General features: G+C 39.6%; 1 pseudogene; it reads left to right on the plus strand.

Annotated features, from left to right (window-relative positions):
• The first annotated feature begins 8,988 nt into the window (after window positions 1-8,988).
• LOC143604828 (shikimate kinase 3, chloroplastic-like) overlaps window positions 8,989-20,715 on the plus strand; it is a 32,627-nt pseudogene continuing 20,900 nt past the window's right edge.

The raw sequence follows: 20,715 nt of genomic DNA on the forward strand, positions 1-20,715 counted from the left end.
TAGTCTCAAAAATTGTCGCACTTCAGTGGGTGACCTTGGTGTCTCCCAGTTTTTAATTGCTTCAATTTTCGAAGGATCAACATGAATACCGTCCTATTTATCACACGCCCTAGGAAGTGGACTTCTCGAAGCCAGAAGTCACAATTAGAGAATTTGGCATATAGTTTCTTCATTTTCAGCAAGTCCAGGATTAATTTCAGGTATTGTTCATGCTCTTCCTTAGTTCGTGAATAAATGAGAATGTCGTCGATAAATACTATCATGAACTTGTCCAAGTATGGCTTACAAACCCTATTCATGAGGTCATAAACACAGCGGGTGCATTTGTTAGACCAAACGGCATGACTAAGAATTCGTAGTGACCGTACTGGGTTCAGAAGGCGGTTTGGTGAACATCCTCTTCTGCAACTCTTAGCTGATGGTATCCAGAAGCAGATCGATTTTTGAGTAGTAACTGGACCTTGTAACAGATCAAACAAATCATCGATTCTCGGTAATGGGTACCGATTCTTAATGGTAAGCTTGTTCAATTCTCGGTAATCGATACACATTCGAAAGAAACCATCTTTCTTTTTAACGAAATAAGACTGGTGCTCCCTAGGGTGAGAAGCTTGGTCTTATGAATCCTTTGTCTAATAGTTATTGAAGTTGATTGGATAGTTCTTGCATTTCTGACGGTGCTTGTCTATATGGGGATCGAGCTATGGGAGCGGCATCATGAACTAGATCGATTTTGAATTCAACTTGTCGTGGAGGAGGTAATCCAAGTAATCTTCAGGGAAAACTTCTGGAAAATCACGAACTATAGGAATATTGTCGATCTTTCACTCCTTAGCCTTCGTGTCGAGCACATTGACGAGGAAAGTCGGGCATCCTTTTCTTAGCATTTTTGGGTTTTCAAGATACTAGAGAGCTTCAACTCTGAGCCACTTCGATCTCCTTGGATTGCTAGACATTCACCGGTTGGGGTTGGTAACGAACCAGCTTTTCAGAACATATGATTTCGGCTCTATTATTGGATAACCAGTACATTCCTATTACTATGTCAAAACTTCCTAGTTCAACGGGTAGAAGATCGATTGGAAACCTATGGTTTTCAAACAGAATATTACAGTTTCGAACAACTTTGTTGGTTTCAATTAATTTCCCGTTAGCTAATTCGATTGAGTATTTGGTGTCTAACTTACTGGAATTAATACCAAGCAGGGGGTTCAAATTGGTTAGAAACAAAGCTTAGATCAGCTCCGGTATCGAATAACATAAAAGCATAGTGATTATTAACGAGAAACGTACCGGTGACTACGGATGAGTCCTTCCGGCCATCTTCGCGTTCATGTCAAATGCTTTGCCCCTAGTGTTTTGGCCTCTGAGTTTAGGGCATTCTCTTTTGAAATGTCCTACGACACCACACTCGAACCATCCGGGTGTTTGGCTTCCCGTAGATGTCGCGATCCTCGCGTAACAGTCGCGAGCCACATGGCCGAGTCGGTTGCAACGGTTGCACTTCCAGCATTCACCACCATGGATCCTTCACACTTGTTACAAGAAGATCCCTGTCCTGAGCTTTCTCCAGATCCCTTTGCGTTTGCATCAAACATCCTTCCTGCACCTTGATTCCTCTTGAATTGCCCTCCCGAGTTCCCATTTCATTTTCGTTTGAGTTCCCCGGGTTTCTGGTTCACGGTAGCTGTCTTTCGTTCGAGTTCTGCGGTGACAGCTTTCTTTCCGGAATCTTTCAGAGTTCCTATTCGGACTGCATCATCAGTTAAAGACTTTGCCAGTTCTCGGGCTGACTGGATGGTGGTCGGTTTAGATGAGGTAACCATTCCTCGGATCTCGGGAGCTAAGCCCCAAATGTACCTCTCGATCCTTGCATATTCAAGCGTGACCAGTCGTGGTACTAGTCGTGCCAATGCGTTGAATCGGGAAGTATACCCTCCGACATCGGCTCCTTCCATCTTTAACTGCCAGAACTCGTATTCAATTTTCTGGAGTTCGTTTCGAGGACAATATTCTTTTAGCAGCATCTCCTTTAACTCTTCCCAGGTTAGACGGTATGCGGCGTCTTCCCCTAAATTTTGGATTAGGGAGTTCCACCATTCGAGTGCTTCATCACGAATGAACATACCCCATATTTTACCCTTTCGAGAGGGGTTCAATTACTAATTTTCATGACAGATTCCATTTTCTCGATCCATCGGATGATTTCCAAAGGTCCTTCGGCACCGATAAATTCTTTCAGACCGCATCCTGAAAGGTTTTATAGTTACATCCAAGTGCCGGGTTGCCTGTTGGTATAGTTTATATTTTTGCAAAAGTAATAGTTTTAATATTCTAGTTTGGCAACTTATTATTACTAGTGTTATTTGTAAAAAGAGGTTTTTTAACTTTCTTTTTATCTAATACCTGGAGGATTTCCATTAACATTTTCAGTTCTAAGATGTCTTTCGGTTTCGGAATTGCTTTCGTTTTGCGGGTTTTGTTGTGGACCGCGGTTAGCTTCGTGTCGTTCGAGTGCCGAATTCACGTGTTGGGCGATTAGACGTGCTAACTCCTCTTGTGAAGTCGGTAAGCCAGGTTCCTTGGTTTTTGGTGGTTTGTCTTGTTGTTTGTGCCATAGTTTCTTTTATATATAGCAAAAGTAAAAACATTAGTTTTTTGTAGGTTAATAATAATAATATAGATTCCTAACTAATTATTACAACCATATCCATAAATATAAAACCTACATACTTAGAGTTAATGTTTAAACATACATAATCCGAATAGAGAAGGGGGGGGGGGGGGCTCACTACTACTCGCACATACCCAAAATTGGTGTGATACATACCACACCGAGTAGTTGTCTTTCCACCCACCCCATACCAAAAGACATCCCCAAAAGATAACAAGTTTCATAATTTACATAACTACTAAACACCACTTATGGGCCCTATCTAGTGAAGGCCTATAAGGTAGACGATGCATGGCCACATCACATCATCCTTGGCCTTCATCCCATCCACCTTCATTTCCGTCAGCTCCTACCTTTTCTCCAAATTAAGAACAAACTGGCACACATCATCGTGGGCCTGATCATTCCCATGGCTTTTTCTGTTCCAGTGAGGCAATACGGGTGGGAGTTCGGGAATAATCACCTCGTATCCAGCTACCTTCTCCTCTAAGCTAGCCAATCTGCCAAACCCTCCCGGAGCTCGTCCTCTAACCGGCTCCTGTGGAGGCGGTGAAGGTGGAGCTACGGCATCAGGAGCAACCGCCGAAGTAGTGGCCTCATAGTTATGACGGGTCCTCTTTCTGGAGTATACCTATGAGGGTGCTACCCCATAACTAGGTCCCTCACGAGAAGTAACCCTTACCGAACGGAAGAGAATAGGAGACGAGGGAGCCTCCTCAGAGCTAGAGCCATCATCACTAATGACCACATACGAAGCCATCTGTCATGTAACAATTAATATTAGTAACAAATATTTTACATTTATATTTTACCTTTTTGCTTCACGTGATGAGGAGAATAGCGCGTGTTTGAATATCCAGTAATAGTTAGAAAATTTTATATTTTCTAATTCTCTATAACGATTGGCTCTGATACCAACTTCTGTCACACCCTGAAAACCTTAATTTAAACAGCGGAAGACTTTTGACCAAGTCGTTCGGGTTGTGACAGTCGCCAATAGACAATCATAATAAAGTATAGTAAAATAATAATCAAAGTTTGACTTTTCAAAGAAACTTTATTATTATTAAAAACATAGTTTACACGTGTATAAAAACACAGTTATTACGCATCCCAGTTTATTCCCATATACAAACACCGCTCGCCTCTTTTCCTCCTTTCTCACGAAGCCATCACTTACCTGAAAAGCATATTAAAATATCGATCAACACAATGTGTTGGTGAGTTTTCCTTTATAATAAAATAGTCTGTGTGTGTATATATATATATCAAAAATAACAAACATATAATGATCTTTTGTCATTATATACCAATATCACTTCGTGTGTAATCGTCACTACACCCCGAATGATATTAAAAACATTTCATGAATAATGGTCTATCGCCATTATAACACAAACCCGTGTGTAATAATCTACCATCATTACATCACAAAAATAATAGGCATTTTACTTCTTAAACAAATTGTGTTGTTGTAGACTAGCAAAGAATACAACATTAAGTATGACTATCATAGTTGATAACCTGAAACATACCAGACTCAAAATACGCCCACTTCTAACCCAACGCGATGGAAGTGGGGGGGGGGGGCGTCACCCTGATAGATCTACCCATATTTCTGTGCCCTTACTAATTCGGTTAACAGTTATCTAGCCAAATATACTCATCCCGCGTTTGACACAGTTTGTAAATAAAATGCCTTTAAAAATATCAATGAAATCAATATGTAATAAAGAATATGCTTTTCCCCCAAAAAAATTATAAAACATTTAAAAACAATTCTATTTAAAAACGAGGGGGTTCGATACAGAAACTCACGGTTTGAAGTCCTTTTCTCCAAAATATGTGTGTCCTATATTAGTACACGTTTTGTTAATAAAAAACTTTGTTTGAGCCTTAGTTTATAAAATTCTTTTACTTATTATCCCTACTATAATGTCCACACAAGCATGCAAGCAGATAGAGTCCTAATAGTTTAACACACGTATGGTTCGGTTTTCGTCGATTATTGTTTATTAAATAATTTAATTAATAAATAAAGATAATATATATTTATATTAAATATTAGAGTTTTAGTTCCTGGAAAGTTTAAGAAAATATTAATTTATCTATTTTTAATAATTCTTGTCAGTTTCGTCGGTGTTTGTCGATTTTGTCGGTTTCGGGTTCAAAAATGAACCGACCGGAATTTCGTGTAAATATAATTTTTATGACTTGGAAAACACTTGTTACATATATTAATAAAGTTTTATAAATTATTTTATAAAAACATGTCATTTCTCATTTTTGTTAACATTTTCTTAATTAGCAACTTTTGACGTTTTTGTGTAAATTTTTCCGACACGAACCGTCTAAGACCAAGTCTAGTCATTTTGTCCTTTTCTCACATATCACTTATGTTATATATGAGAGTTATACCACTTTAGGGGCTGTTCTAAAACAGTCCCTAACCGTGGTGTCGGTTTTACGTTAAAATGTCGGTTTTTCGACCATTGAAGTTACCGACAAGGTAAACCAGACTTAGCCATTTCTAACCAAAAATCCTATGCACTAATATACACATTACAAACTATAATTTGTCCTATATTTCCAGATTTCAAAAAATCATTCAAATAGTACATTTAAGTCGGATTTTAAGTTCCTATTTTAAAATCTATGTTTCTCATGATATGAACAATCAAGTTTATCATTTTTCATATGAACACTTATCAAAACACACCTTAATTTTCCAGATTTAAACTCATATCAATGAGTCATTTAAATCATCAAGTTCATACATTTCATAATTTCCTAAGTGTTTATTTGACAAAGTTCCTTATTATGGAAATTTTCAACTCTTGTTAACCTTTTTCACACAATCTTTTCAAACATTATCAAGTAGCAAACTTGTTTATCTTATTCAACTAGTTTGATCTAGATTTCATGCATCTTATGATTCTGTTCAAGTTTTAATCTCTTATTACTTACTTTTCCAAAGTTCCATTCCTAGTAAGCATCTAACAAGCAATTCATGTATTTAAGTTTTTGATCATAATTCAAGTTTATATGAATTTCTAACATGCATCCTATCCATAAACCATCCATTTTAAACATCTAAGTTTCATAACACAAAGGAATCATTTATCAAAATTCTTACAAGTTAACAATTAAAGTTTCCTTATTTAGAAATCTAGCAAGTTTAACAATGTTCAAGTTTCATCTTTTTAATTTTATAACTTTGGTGGTTTCAATCTAACATGCATCCTATTTCATTTCATCATATTCTTACCAATCTCATTAATTTATCCATTATATAAAAATCCCAAATTATCAATCTTTAAATCTATCATTATCCATTTTATGATTCAAACTTTTCCAAGTAATCAAAATCTCATCTTAACATTTTAACAATTATCCATGCAAATCAAAAATTCAACTTTATGATGAATGTATGTATGCATGAGTGGGTTTAATGCTTCCACCCACATACACACACACTTTCACGACACACACATGCACATACATACATATATACGGTTCACACATACATACACCCAAACCTATAATTATCAATCCTTCAACCCAAATCCCAACCCAAGAACATCAAATCTAGCTTATGGAATTACAATATCTACTTACTTGGGTTTTGTTAGAATGAAGATGGAAAGGATAATATGATGATTGTGTGTGATGCTCTTTCTTTAATCTTCTTCCTATTGTTTAATTTTCCATGTTCTTGATGTGTGTGTGTGTGATTTATGAATTTTGAAAGTGATAGTGAAGTGGTGGTGATGGGAGTCGATTATAAGTAGAGAGAGATGGAGAGCTAGAGTGTTGAGGTGTATTGTGTAAGGTTATGTGGAGAGTGGGTGGTTACCCAACACAACACTCTAGGTTTAGTTAATCATTAGGAATAGGTAAGTAGTGGTGATGAGTTGTCATAAAAGGATGATGGAAGAGTGGACGGCTAGGAGATGTGTTGGGGGGGGGGGGGGGAGGGTTGGTAAATAATAATATATATTGTATAGTTTAGGTAATAAATTTAACGTAAAGCGTAAATTATCTAGTCCAACGAAGTCCGTTTTTGATAATTTTTATCAGACTTTGAGCGAAACTAGATTACAGTCAATGTCCGCCTAATAACTTAGTTTTCTGAAAAAACTTGATGTCGGGCTCTTACAGTATCATCTACTGACTTTTGGTTACTTATTTTCTAATTTTCGCGATTCGAATATTCTAAAATTATGTTTATATATTAACTCGACTAATTTAATATATATTTTAATTTTTCGAGATCATTTAACCCCTTTAGTGAATTATTTACTTTCTGACTTTTTACCCGGGGTCATTCCATGCCAGATTCGTTACGTGGCGATTTTTGCACTTTTGTTGACTTTGAAACATATAAATCATTAATAAAGAAGATTATTCTCATAATGACGAAATTTTATTACTAAACATGATTTATTAACGAAAATTTTTGGCAAATGTTACACATGCTAATACACACCAATATTTTTGTATTAAGTCTTCCATGTCAAGTTTTGGTCAAATATAAAGCAATTTAAATTTAATATTAGAAAATGGTTTAACACACCATAGTTAGTGGCAAGCAATTCCAACATAGAATACTTACTGTTATGCCATTAATTTTCCCAAATATTAACTATCAATCTGTTCAGCCCTTGTTTCATGTTAAGGTAATATTTTTATTAACCCATTTGACCCGTGACCCATAATATAATTGAAATCAACTCGTTGATAAGGAAATAAGTTAAAGTTGCAACCTCTATCTAAATGTTGTGATATTAAAACCTGTAAGGGATTATTATCGGCTAAAATAGGGATTATTAAAATCCAATAAACAAAAAAAACATTTAATATTCTTTTTAAAAATCACCTTCGAGAACGTGAGTTGGCTTCGCACGCTTGACCTGCTCTAAACTATATAGAAACAACAAGGGATTAAAGTGTTTATAGTTGACTATATGACTATATCAGGTTGCATCAAGTCCCACTTAAACATTGCTTTAGAAAATGATGCGGCATGAATTAAAATGGTAAACTTAAAATATTGAAGTCCCAAATATACCATTTATCATTGCTGCAATAGCATATACTAATGTATCGTAGTTGATTACAATGTTGCATATCCTGCAAATAAAGGTAAACTTAAATAAGTTTAAAGTCCTGATTTTATATATATATATATATATATGTGTGTGTGTGTGTGAGATTCATCATAAGTTTCTATAGCTGTATTAAAATGAAGTTGATATGGCTACATATCATATAATTAAATATTAACCTTCGCTCCAAACAATAGATTCAATGTAGACTGAACTGTTAACCACATTCGAGTAGAAACTGAAAACTTAACCTCATGGTCTAACATATATGAAGTGAACAAAAACTACTCTTGCTTCAGAGATTAAATAATAAATTCATAATAATAAAAATAATATAAATTAGGGACGGTTCACCTTAAATTAGGCCTTGAATTAAATGATAATAATCGGATAATTAAAAACCAACCAAAACAAAACAGTATGAAATAGTGGAAAGTTTTTGGTTTGGGAGATTTTTGTGTTTTGTAAACCCATCTTTAATCGGCAAAATACGTAAAATTTCCCAATCTACCCTAATTAGTAGTATACATATATGATACCTATCTTGTACCAAAGTTATGCATTACCATTCAAATCACAAATTATAAATAATCTGCAGTTTATTACCTTACAAATCAAAATCCTCAAATTACCCCTGCACCTTTATTTCTTTTAATTTGCAATTATCACTGCACTTATATGAGTTTAAAATATATATCATAATTATTAGATGCAATAAAGTATGGCAAAATTGTTAAATAATAATAATAATAATAATAATACTACTACTACTACTACTACTTAATCTGAGCCATATTCTTATAATCAAAAGTTACTTACAAAAGCAGGAATTCAACTTTAGTACGTAATCAAATTCATAATATTATTATTGTTTGTAAAATAAAGTGCATAAAGTTGACTAATTCTAGACTAATTCTAAAGTAACAAACAAATCTTCAAACTTGTTAAATCAGAATCATAACAATCATATTAACAAAGAAATACTTATAAATCAAAAATCGAGCCAGAGAATGAATTAGCTTACTTGAATTGTCAAATCTGGACGGCATCCATGCCGGAATTGTCGACCATATAGGCCCGATTCGTAATATCCTGAGCGAAGTTAACCCTATAGACCATATCAGGAATCGTCTACCCTATCATGAATAGAAAAAAACCCTATTTTGTGAACAGCTTCTGGAGAGAAGATGATCAGTAATTGTGAATATGGTTTTGCTGGAGAAAAGGAATATGCGTATTTTTAATCACCCATGAAATAGAAAAAACCCTAAATAATGTATGAGAGGGAAAATAAAAATCTGAGTGAATGCCATGTGGCACAATGGAGTATTTTAGTAAACTGTTCGTTTAAAATCTACCTGTTTATTAGATAGGTAGAGTCGATAACATGCCAAACAAGTGAAACAACGTAGGTCAAAATTATACTGAGACAAATTTCGTTTATGATACAACATTAGGATTTACACATCTGTAAGTCATAAGTAGGTAAACAATTAAAAATTTTAAAATTATATATATATTAATCGCTATTTTCCTTTAAACTATATATAGAATCTGCACTCGTATCCGAATGTTTTACTACCAACGAAGATCTCATGCTAATGCTAAAGGTATATTGATATTTTAATGTTTAAATGAGTATAAAAAAATAATGAAAGTATTAATTATTTATTTGAGTCACTTATATACAATGACAAAGTAGGTTTTATAAATTATGATTTTTTTGTAAGTTTATTCCATTCGAGTGTGTTAAAATCACAAAACAAGTAACAGGAAATTGGACCATATCTAGATGGAAGATGTATATATCTTGTTGGTTAGTTTCATCAAATATTTTTGTGTTTATACTTTATAATATATAAAGTTTACTGATACGTTTATTTTACATAACTTCATTACATGTAGGAATGTTGGGCTCTGGGAAAACAACAATTGGTCAAATTTTATCTCAAGTATTGCTTGGTTATTCTTTCTATGACAGGTTTGTGGCACTTCGTTAATCGTTTTAAGTTATTGACTGGTTTGAGATAAAACATTAGTAAAAACGACTTATTCTTTATACATTCAGATTGAATTTGCGTTTCATGTTGACCACAGTGACAAATTAGTAGAGGAGGGTGATGGGACTACAATTGCTGACATAATCAAATTGCACAGCGAGAGCTTTTTCCGAGAAAAGGAGGTTAATTTACCTTCATACATAATTTACACAATAATTATTGTTATTATCCGTTGTTATATATGAATATTAATAGCTTTGATATTTGTGAGATTCAACTATTTATGGTTGTTGGATATATATATGTATATACTTTGTTTAAGACTGAGGTGTTGAGGAAGTTGTCATCAATGTATCGACTTGTTATATCGACGGGTGGGGGTGTTGTTGTTGAGCCTATCAACTGGTACAAAAGTTAAAGTCAATCATCATGTATCTTCTTAATTCTAAAAGGTATTGTAATTGTAAATTTATGAATGAATTACTATAACAAAAAGGGCTTTTTAGGACCTTTTGTGTGGGACGCTTGTAAAATAGAGTCTTAAAATCTATTTAATAGGACAAATGAACATCTGAGGTCCTTTCGCAATATACGCTACACAATCGGTGTCCTAAAAAGTTATTTTATAGGATGGATGATTCTTTAGGGTCGTATTATCATATAACTTAATAAGACACTTAAAATGTAAATCCTAATAAAGTAATCTATAAGACATGTAGTTGTTGGTGTCCCATTATGTGGTAATGTAATATGACACTTGATCACTGGAGGTCTTATTATAACACAAGTTAATAGGACACTTTGTAATTAAGTCATAAATGTTCGGTGTTATAGGACCCTTTCTAGTCGAAGTCATATAAGAACATAACTTAATAGGACATTTTACACTATGGTCTTATAACTTTAACCTTTATAAGACGTTTAATCATTGTTATGTTATTATAATACACCTTAATAGGACATTTGATATTTGAGTCATAAAACATCCGTTTTATAGGACGCTTATTCGTTATAGTTTTATTATAACATAACTTAACAGGACACTTGACATTTTGAGGCTTATAACTTTAACATTTATAGGACGCTTAATCATTGTGGTGTTATTATAATACATCGTAATAGGACACTTGATATCGTAGTCATAAAACATCTGTTTTATAGAACGCTTATTCGCTAGAGTTTACTTTGATTAAAGAATTAAACTTTTTATACTAGTTAAACAAACAAATCAAAGCCAAATGAACAGATTCAAACAAAAAAACGAGCATTTTTGGTTTAAACCTATTTCTTAATCCAACAACGTTTCATTTGCTGTTACTATATTGTTTATATAATATTTTGATAAATTTCGCAAGAGCTCCATATTCTGAAGTTATAACGCATAGGGGTGTGTATGGGTCGGTTTGGGGCGGTTTTTGGCCAAACCCATAACCATAACCAACCCGTTATGATGGTTTCAGTTAACCGTTATGAAGGTTAAAGCGAGTCGATTAACCATGACCAAAACAAATATAACTGGACCTAAAACTTTAGTACCAAATATTAAAAAATAAAGAAAAAGTTATGACATAATTAATATATTAAATGAATAGATCTATGTATCAAATCATGATGTATAAATCTTTTTATTTGGAAGACCCCTTTAGGGGCGACACCCAAAAAGTCGACGCTAATACCTTGATCCGCGTAAATTTAATCTAATGGACTATAAAGAACTGATCGGACAGCCAGGGTTTGTCACAAAAAAACCTAGTGGGGATTTCCCTCCTCCTTTCCCATCAAATCCCTCCCATTCCTCACAAAACACCGATTAATTTCCTTTCTCCATCTCCCACCGGAGCGCCCACTTAAAAAACCGTCCATCACCACCTGCAACCGGCCGGAGTGTCTACTGAAGTCACCGTTCACCACCGCTTTACACCTCAATTTTGGTTGGTTCGAAACCCTAACTTTTACCTTTCTATCACTTATCTTGTTTAATGTTTACATACATTTTGATTTGTGTGTGAGTGAGGTATTTTTGGATTTAGGTTTAGCAAAAGGAAGCCTCATCGGTTTAAGCGCTTTGGGGGATTAGGTGTTTGCAAAAGACAATTTTATCTTCTGACTCGAGCTGTGAGTTCTCTTTCTTGACTTGGTTATGTTTATTTTTTGCATTATTGTTTGGTTCATTGAATCGTATCCTATTGATTGTTGATCTAGGGAAATAAATTTTTTGAAAACTTTAGTTTAATTATTCAAGTTAACACTATCTATAGTTGCAATTTTGACTTTAGACCTGTTTAATATTTGGTGTATGAAACTGGGCATGTTTAATCAGTAAGTTTAATATATTAAAAAATAACGATTTTTTATCAAAATATCGGTTACTTTGTTAAGGCATCATTTGTAACTAACTAGAAGTTTGGCGTTAGTACTATGATTGCTTTTATGTTTGGTGTTCAAAATTTAATGGGGCTTAAATAAACATGCTGGCTCGTTATAATTGAGTTGAACCCGAGAACACATTTTGTGTTTTGTATATTATGAGTTGAACCTGAGTCCACATATTTGTGTTTGCTGTGTTGTTTAATAAACAAGAGCAAGTCATTTCATTTCCATCCACCACCACTACATACCGTCGTCACCCACTAGAGCACCACCACCGCTGCACCTCCTCGGTGGTGGACAGAATTCTGCAGCTAGCTCCCTTAAATTTCAGCCACTGATCTATGAAATTTTGGTTAGTATGAACTGATTTATGCTTTAATAGGAACGGATTTGAATGTGTGTAAGTAGATTTGTTCTTAATATAAACTGATTTGTATGCATGCACTGACTTTGGCTTAACAAGTCATCTAACAAGCGAGCCACGAGCTCGGCCAAATTTGGCTTGCGCTCACCGACTTGGCTCTGCTTGACTTGTTTACTAACCTTTATTATATATTAACTTTAATTAAATATTTACGTGATACTATTTATACAACTTTACAATTTGGCTTTGCATCAGTTTATCTCTAAATATGACTACTCACATAGCCAAAGTCATGTATGCTGTTTTCTGTTGATGCAACATTTTTTTTTGTTATATTTGGTGTTTATTGATGTGCTTTGTGAATGGTAACTCTACTCATTTGTTAAGTATTATTATGCTTATGATATTTAAGTTTTTGGTTCCTAATGTAATGACCGATATATACCTTATTTTGTAGGATCAAATTAACACTTTGTTTCAAGACTCGAGATTTATGGCACAACTCTCACAAATTATGGATTCGAAAAAGGCATCTAATAAAGGCAATGAAGATGATACATATGAAGGGGGCGAATGATGAAATGGACTGGTTAGATTAATGTTTTAATTCTTTATTTTATGTATAACATGAATAAAATATTTGAACTAGTTAACGTTTATGTACTTGTTATGTTTGTATATAATGGTTGCGATATGCATTTTGGAAAAAATCTGCTTGTTTGTTTTGGCGGTGAAAACCTGGAAATTGTAAAAAAAAATGAAAAATGAAAAAAGCATTAAAATTCGTCGCTAAAAGGCTTTAGGGGCGACCATATCACTTTTAGGGACGACAGAAGGATTATTAGTGACAAGGTAATAGGGGAACCCATTTAGGGGCGACATTTTGTGGTTTTAGGGGCGACGAGCGTCGCCCTTAAAAACGCATTTTCTTGTAGTAGAGGGGTGAAGGTGAGGTTGTCAAGCAGTTGCAGGTCATCTACTATCAATAGTGAGAGTAATTGCACCAGTACTACCTCATTTGGCTGAAGACGTGGCAAATATCCCTTCTTATAAAAGTCCTTGAAGAAACACTAAGTGAACCCTAGACAGATTATAGATAATCTGGGGGTTAAGTAATGTTTCCCACGAGAATGAGGTCCAACAGAGACGGTTGTTCTTCGGGGGACCTGCAAAACAAACACCGTAAGCTTGTCACTGAGAAGGGGGGGGGGGGGTTCCTCCTTGTGACCACCCTCCGGCGTGAGAATCAGACTAGATTGCTCTGAATATAAGTGTATATTAAGAGATTGCTAGATAACTGGATAGCAGATGATCTTACCATTCCAAGATGTTGGAGTATTTATAGCCGAAGGTAGGTTTCCAAGCAGGTACAGCCGGCTGAATAGTATTCCTGTTCTACCAACAGTGGATTATGCACAGGCCATACTGGTTGGTGGATAAGTTACGGCCAACAGTAACAAAGTCGGCTGCACTATTCCACCAACTGTAGATTATGCACATCCCACCTACTGTGGATTATACGCAGGCCATGCTGGTTGGTGAATAGGTTACGGCCAACAGTAACATTATTCTACCAACTGTAGGCTACGCACGCCCGTCAGTAAGAGTTGGTGAGTAGGCAGCGGCTAATAGTGACAAACAGTACTAGAGGGTGCTCCTCCTCGTACTGTTGTCGGTGAGCTGTCACCCTGTGATTGGCTCATGGGTTGTTCTGGTCAGATCGTCTGTCCTATCCATACCTTGGTAGGTATAGTACAAAAGATCTTTCAGAATCATACGGACTGGCTCATTTTGGCGGGATTGTTCCCGCCTTGCTCATTCCTTCATGTGACTACTGAAGTAGCTATTGCCTTGTGCGTGTAGCCCTGCTGTCTGCGGGTAGCCTTCCCTGATGGCTTGTATCCGCAACTGCGGGAACAGGCGGGGTACTTCACCACTGGGAGGCTTTCCCTGCGTGTACAGCTTGCGTACTGCGCGTAAGATTCTATGAGCATGGTGGGTCCTGCGGGAGCAGATGGCCTTTGCGCAGACGTCCCTATTCAAGGTGAGTCTTGCGGGACCAACTGGTCTCTGCTGGGACCTACCTCTTCAAGTCCCCCCAGTCCAATGTTCTTCTCATGAATGTTTAATAAAGTGAGGTGAACTTTTGGACTTTAAGCAAGGGGTTTTGAAAAGGGTTTTTAGTTTTAAGGTTCTCCGTGGGGATTCTTCCCGCGGGTTTCCTAATGTCACTTGCAAAAATTCCCGATTTTTTTGCTTGATCTTTGGGTATGATGCGGGTAGGTATGTAACCTTCTCGCAAGTCAGGAGCGTTGAGTCTCACTTGTGTGGATTCTCCTTGAGGTTTTAGTGGTTTTGAACATAGTGATCAATTATGTTTAAACCACCAATTCCATCCTGGAGCCTCAAACAATGTAGTTCTCGACGTTCCCGCTATGCGGGGATGTTATTTCCGTTTCCGCAAGCATTGCCCAGAACATCCTTCTTGGTTTCAATTCCCTGCGGAGCGCTAGGTATGTGAAGGGTTTTGCCTTAACACTGTACCCGCGCTCGTCTTACGGTTACTTTACTTTCAAGGTACCCTTGGCGTCAATTCCCTGCGGGTGCTAGGTATGTGAAGGGTTTTGCCTTAACACTGTACCCGCACCCGCCTTATAGTTACTTTGTTGCCGGGGTATTCTTGGCTTCAATTCCCTGCGGGTGCTAGGTATGTGAAGGGTTTTGCTTTAACACTGTACCCGCATCCGTCTTATGGTTACTTGGTTGCCAAGGTAAGGGGTATTTTCCCGCTTATTTTTGAATCTTTTTGAATTTTGAATTTTGAAATTCGAAAGGTTGGTGAGGATAAGAACAGTCCAAACATCTGAAACGTCGTGCGATGGTTTCTTCTGACTGTGTCAGGACGTGCAGGAAGTTATGGTGACGTGACAGTACATGGTCATTCCAGACGCTTTTTCAGGCGCGTGGGCTCGATTTTTCGGGCTCGTGGCCGCGAAATTTCTGGCACGCGTACTTTTTACAGCTGTTGCCAGCTTGCTTTTTGCCACGCGTCATAGTTTCATTGCATCCTCTATTTCTCTCTCCTCCGCATTAATTGCGATTAGTATATAAAGGGGGAGAGGGTCCTTTTTAATTCACACCTTCACCCTTCTCTTCTTCTTCTTAGCGATTTCCGGCAAATACTCCCCTTTTCAGGCAAGCATTTTCCCGAAATCGCTTTCTTTCTGCAAGATGTCTTCACATGATCTCGAGTCTACCACCAATGACAGGAGTACTGCTGGTGAGTGCCAGTGTGCTCTGCCCGGTGATCAGTACCGGTATGTTGTTAGGAAGTTCATGCTCGATCCTTTCGAGCCTGAGTTTCCTGAACCCCATCAGACCGTGTACGATGCCCCCAGAGGCAAGATCGGGGTTTATGCAGTATTCTTTGTCTATGGGAATCTTAGGTTCCCATTGACAAAGTTTGTTTACCGTGTCCTTGAGAGGCACGGTGTTCATCTGACCGAGTTGCACCCCATGGCGATCGCCAAGATTCGCCATTTCGAGTGGGTGTGCCGGATTCTGGGCATTGAGCCCTATGTGGACCGCCTGATGACCTTCTATACTTGGAGGTGCATCCAGGGGTGGTACACCCTGACAACCCGGATCAAGGGTTTGAAGATTTGCGCGACCGAGCGCAGTCTCCGATCGTGGAAGCGGGAGTTCTTCTACATTTCTGCCCGCGCCATCCCCATTGCCATGAAGTTTAAAAATGGCCAAGCAATTCCGAGCCACCACGCCACCAACTACCAGGAGGCGGAATGGTTTGCAAAGATATCCCGGGTCCAATCTCCGGTTTACCGGTTTGCGGAGTCCGGGATGGTGATGCTGGGGATGAGCCGGGGTATGGAAGGAGGCGTCTCAGGTTCCCATCCTTCTCGAATACGGTTTGAACTCTACTCCTTATGGTATGTCTTGTCTTTCTTGCTGATATGAGTTTGTCTTCTAACTGTTTCTTTTCTTTCAGAGGGGAACAATTTGGAGTCGCTCCTGTACCTGCGGGAAGCTGACGATCCTGTGCGGGTGGGTACTCGTGCTCTTGACGAGAACGAGTTGCCCATCCTGGAGCAAACAGCGGATCGGTTTGTGGAGGTCTATCCGCTGGGCCACGAGATCCTGAGCCACCGGCGGCCAGGTAAGGCGTTATTCTCTCCTCCACCCCTCAGTGCTGTACCCGCTGCTGGAATTCCTTACACCCTGTCTTCTTCTGAGGAATCCGCAGATGGTCCTCCGTTAGTGCGGAAGAAGAGGGCTGCCGGCGGGAAAGGGAAGGAGAAGGCGGCCTCCACAGCCGATCCAGTGCTCCTATCTGACACTGAGTCAGATAGTGAAGAGGTGGCGGGGAACCCCGGTGGTGAGAAGACCACTGTTCCGGAGGCTACGACTGTTACCTCCGGAGAACCAATGACGACGACGGTGACCGGCATCAAGAGACCGGCTCCATCGGGTTCGTCCCCGCCCGTCCGTACGTTCAAGCTCAAGAAAACCCGTAAGTACAACTCTCTTAGCTTTTATCTTCGTAGTTTAATCTTCAAGTCTTTTTAACACTTTTCTTCTTTACGCAGGTGTGGATGTTGGCGCATTCCAGGGTGAGGGGCCGAGTACAACCTCTCCGCCAATGACGGTAGGCTTGGTCAGCCTACCTGAGGCGTCGACCCAGGCGCCTGCGCCTGCTTCCGCTAGTTCAGTTGCTCATTCTGAGCCGACTGTTCCAGCCGAGATGACGTCACCGCCGGCTGTGAGTGCGATTTTTACAGCATCCTTCACAGAGCCGGCGGTTACTTTTGCCGCAGATTCTGCGGCAGCGACCGCGGCGGAGACCACGGCGGCTGCTACCATGCCCCCGTCATCGGCAACGACGGCCGGTCCCTCAGGTACGCGTGGGGCTTCTCGCATCTTTCCGCTACCTTCCCATCTGCCTGACCTCTTGGATGGATTTCCATTGGGTTCAGGTGATGGGTTCGGCGGCTATCGGCCTGTAATTGACCCTACAGGTGCGTAGGGTTCCTTTGGCCCTTTTTCACTTATATATTTTATCATCTTTTCCTAACTGCTTTTTGTTTTCTGCAGTTTCGGATTCCAATGAAGTGTATGTTCCGCGATGGAACATACGCCGAGGAACAACCCTTCGTACCCCTGTGGAGTGCGTGGAATGGGCTCGCCACGCTGCTCCCCATGGTGCGTTGGGGGAAGCCATGGCTAGCTACCAGGAGGGTAGGCTAACCAACGAGCTTCGAGTTCTCCAAGCCCGGATGTATCCGCGCGTCGAGCTGCTTTGTCGTGAAAACGACAAGTTGAAAGCAGCTCGCGCCAAGGAAGTATCTCAAGCGCGGGCTCTTCGGGAGGAGAACCAAAAGCTGTCCGCAGCTGCTGCGGAGAAGGAGAAGGCCTTCAAGGCCCTCGAGGTTGAGGTTCAAGCGCGACTCGAGGCCCGCTCCAAGGCTGCCCAAGCTGTTAACGAACAGCTTCGGCTAGCTAAGGAGACTGCGAGGAACGCGACCGAGAGGGCTACCAAGGCTGAAGCCGTTGCTGAGCCTTTACGCGTGGAGAACGAGGAGCTCAAGGCCAAATTAGAGGCTCTCCAACGTGCTCATGATGCCTTGGCGAAGGAAGATGCCAAGAAGCTCCAGGAGATCTTGGACCAGAGGGGCGTGCTTGACCATACCGAGCGGAAGCTTAAGGGCGTCGAAGAGGCTGCCGCAAAGGAAGTGCTACTTGCCAATCTTAACAAAAGCGAAGCCGAACGCGCCTGCACCCAAGCTCAAGCCGCCCTTAAAGAAGCTCTGGTTGCCAAGGAATGGCTTATTCGAGAAGCGTTGTCTCAGGTATGTCTATCTGCATGTGTTCACGCTTTTCTTTGTAAATAGGGTGTTGACACTTGTATATTTTCTTATGCAGGTTGTGCATCGGGTCTTTTCAGAGACATCTTACGACGATGCAATGAGCGCAGCCCTCAACGCTTCTCACGAGGATGGGGAATGGGTCGGCTTCCTGCTTGGTCTAGGGTTTGTTGAGAAAGGCGTCCCGCCATCCAACTTCCCTTTGTACAATGTAGATACTGAAGCCATATATGACCAAGCAGTAAATCAATACGCCGCCTTCCCGCATCCGGTGGTGGAGAAGGTGAATGAAATTGCTGCTGCTGATGACGGGCTACCTATCCTTAAGGCTTACCTTGAACAGCCACGCTCTACTGACGGCGCTGGTCCAAGTGGAAGTGGCCCTGAAGCCTGATCCTGAAGATCCCTTCCCGCTACTAGGATAGATTTAGTTTGTATAGATTTACTCTCTTGTAGGCGGGTAGTTACCCGGCCATTCTTGTAACGAATATTTATGAAATGTAAATCTTTGCGCGGCTAAGACCGCTTGATTCATTGGATTCCTTGCTTTATAAACGTTATATGACTTACATACTTAAGTTTAAATTAGCAATTTTCCAAGTGTTTAGAATAAGTTAACCTTTGAACGTGGTAGATAGGTGTGAAGTTTTGCTTCCTCTTCCGTGATTGTGCGGGTAGGACCGTCACTTGCACGTAGTAGGATGGCTAAACTTTACCATCTGACCTGCGTGTAGGTTTACCTTATTTGAGGATAAGTTAACCTTTGAACGTGGTAGATAATAGGTGTGAAGTTTTGCTTCTTCTTTCGTGATTGTGCGGGTATGACCGTCACTTGCACTTAGTAGGATGGCTAAACTTTACCCATATCTGACCTGCGTGTAGGTTTTCCTCATTTTTTTTTTTTTTTTTTTTTTTTTTTTTTTAGGATAACCTTTGAACGTGGTAGATGATAGGTTGAAGTTTTGCTTCCTTGTTCGTGATTGTGCGGGTAAGACCGTCACTTGCACTTACAAGGATGGCTAAACTTTACTTACATCATACCTGCGTGTAGGTTTCCCTTATTAACGTTGTGTTTATGCGGGTTTTTTCCGCCTTCCACACGTAACGACTTACTTCTTCCCGTTTATGCGGTGAATACCGGTATTAGTGAGAAGTTCATAAGTATAAAGGTAAACACATTATGAAAGGAGAATCATTTCCATTAGAAGTGGCTCTAGGCCTTTTCTTTACAAGTTTTGGAATTGATCTACATATAACGTTTGCGTAATTGAGCTCCATTCCATGTTCTTGGGATGGGAGTGCCATCGAGCCTTTCGAGCCGGTATGCGCCCTTTCCCAGGACTTCTTTGATAATGTATGGCCCTTCCCAAACCGGGGCCAGCTTTCCCGGGCGCTCTTGGTTTGAAGCCTCGTTGTTACGCAGTATGTAGTCTCCTATCTTGAAGTTGCAGAGTTTTACCCGCGTGTTGTAGTACTTTTGCATTTGTCGTTTGTAGTTCTCTTCACGCACTGCGGCTAAGTCTTTGCGTTCCTCGGTTAGCATAAGATCCAACCGTCTTTCCGCATCATTGTCTTCTGGCTGACTCAAGACCCTTGGTGAGGGTAGACCAATTTCAACCGGGACCATGGCTTCAGTGCCATAAGTGAGGCTGAACGGGGTTTCTCCCGTGCTGGCCTTCTTCAGTGTTCTGTTTGCCCAAAGGACGTGCGGAAGCTCGTCCACCCAGCCGGATCTGTGTTCCAAGAGTCTTTTCTTTATGCCATCGACGATGCTCTTGTTTGCTCTTTCCACCTCACCATTACCTTGCGGGTGTGCCACTGAGGTAAAGGTGTGGGTGATTTGAAGTTCTTTTAGCCACTGTTGTAGCTTCTTGTCAGCAAAGTTGGTGCCGTTATCGCTCACCAAATTCTGTGGAAGTCCAAAACGACAAATAATAAATTCCCAAATAAATTTTTTGATATGCTTCGCGGTTGTTTGGGCTAAAGGTTTTGCTTCTATCCACTTGGTGAAGTAGTCGATGGCTACCACTAGGAACTGAACATTTCCTGCTGCTATAGGAAATGGGCCTGTCACATCGATGGCCCACTTCTGAAATGGCCATGAAGAAGTGACTGGAACTAGTTCATTCTTCGGGCGGTGCGTGTTGGGTGCGTAAAGCTGGCAAGACCTGCATTTTCTGATGTATGCCAGTGCATCCGTATGCATCCTCGGCCAAAAGTATCCCGCGTTGTTTAGCTTGGCTACAACAGCGCGAGGACCTGCGTGTACTCCACAGATGCCTTCGTGTACTTCCCTTAGGAGGTAGTCAGCATCTTGGTT

Source organism: Bidens hawaiensis, unplaced genomic scaffold, assembly GCF_021521415.1.
Source record: "Bidens hawaiensis isolate Kalapana, Puna unplaced genomic scaffold, B.hawaiensis_p1.1 tig00067047_1, whole genome shotgun sequence".
NCBI classification, from domain to species: domain Eukaryota; kingdom Viridiplantae; phylum Streptophyta; class Magnoliopsida; order Asterales; family Asteraceae; genus Bidens; species Bidens hawaiensis.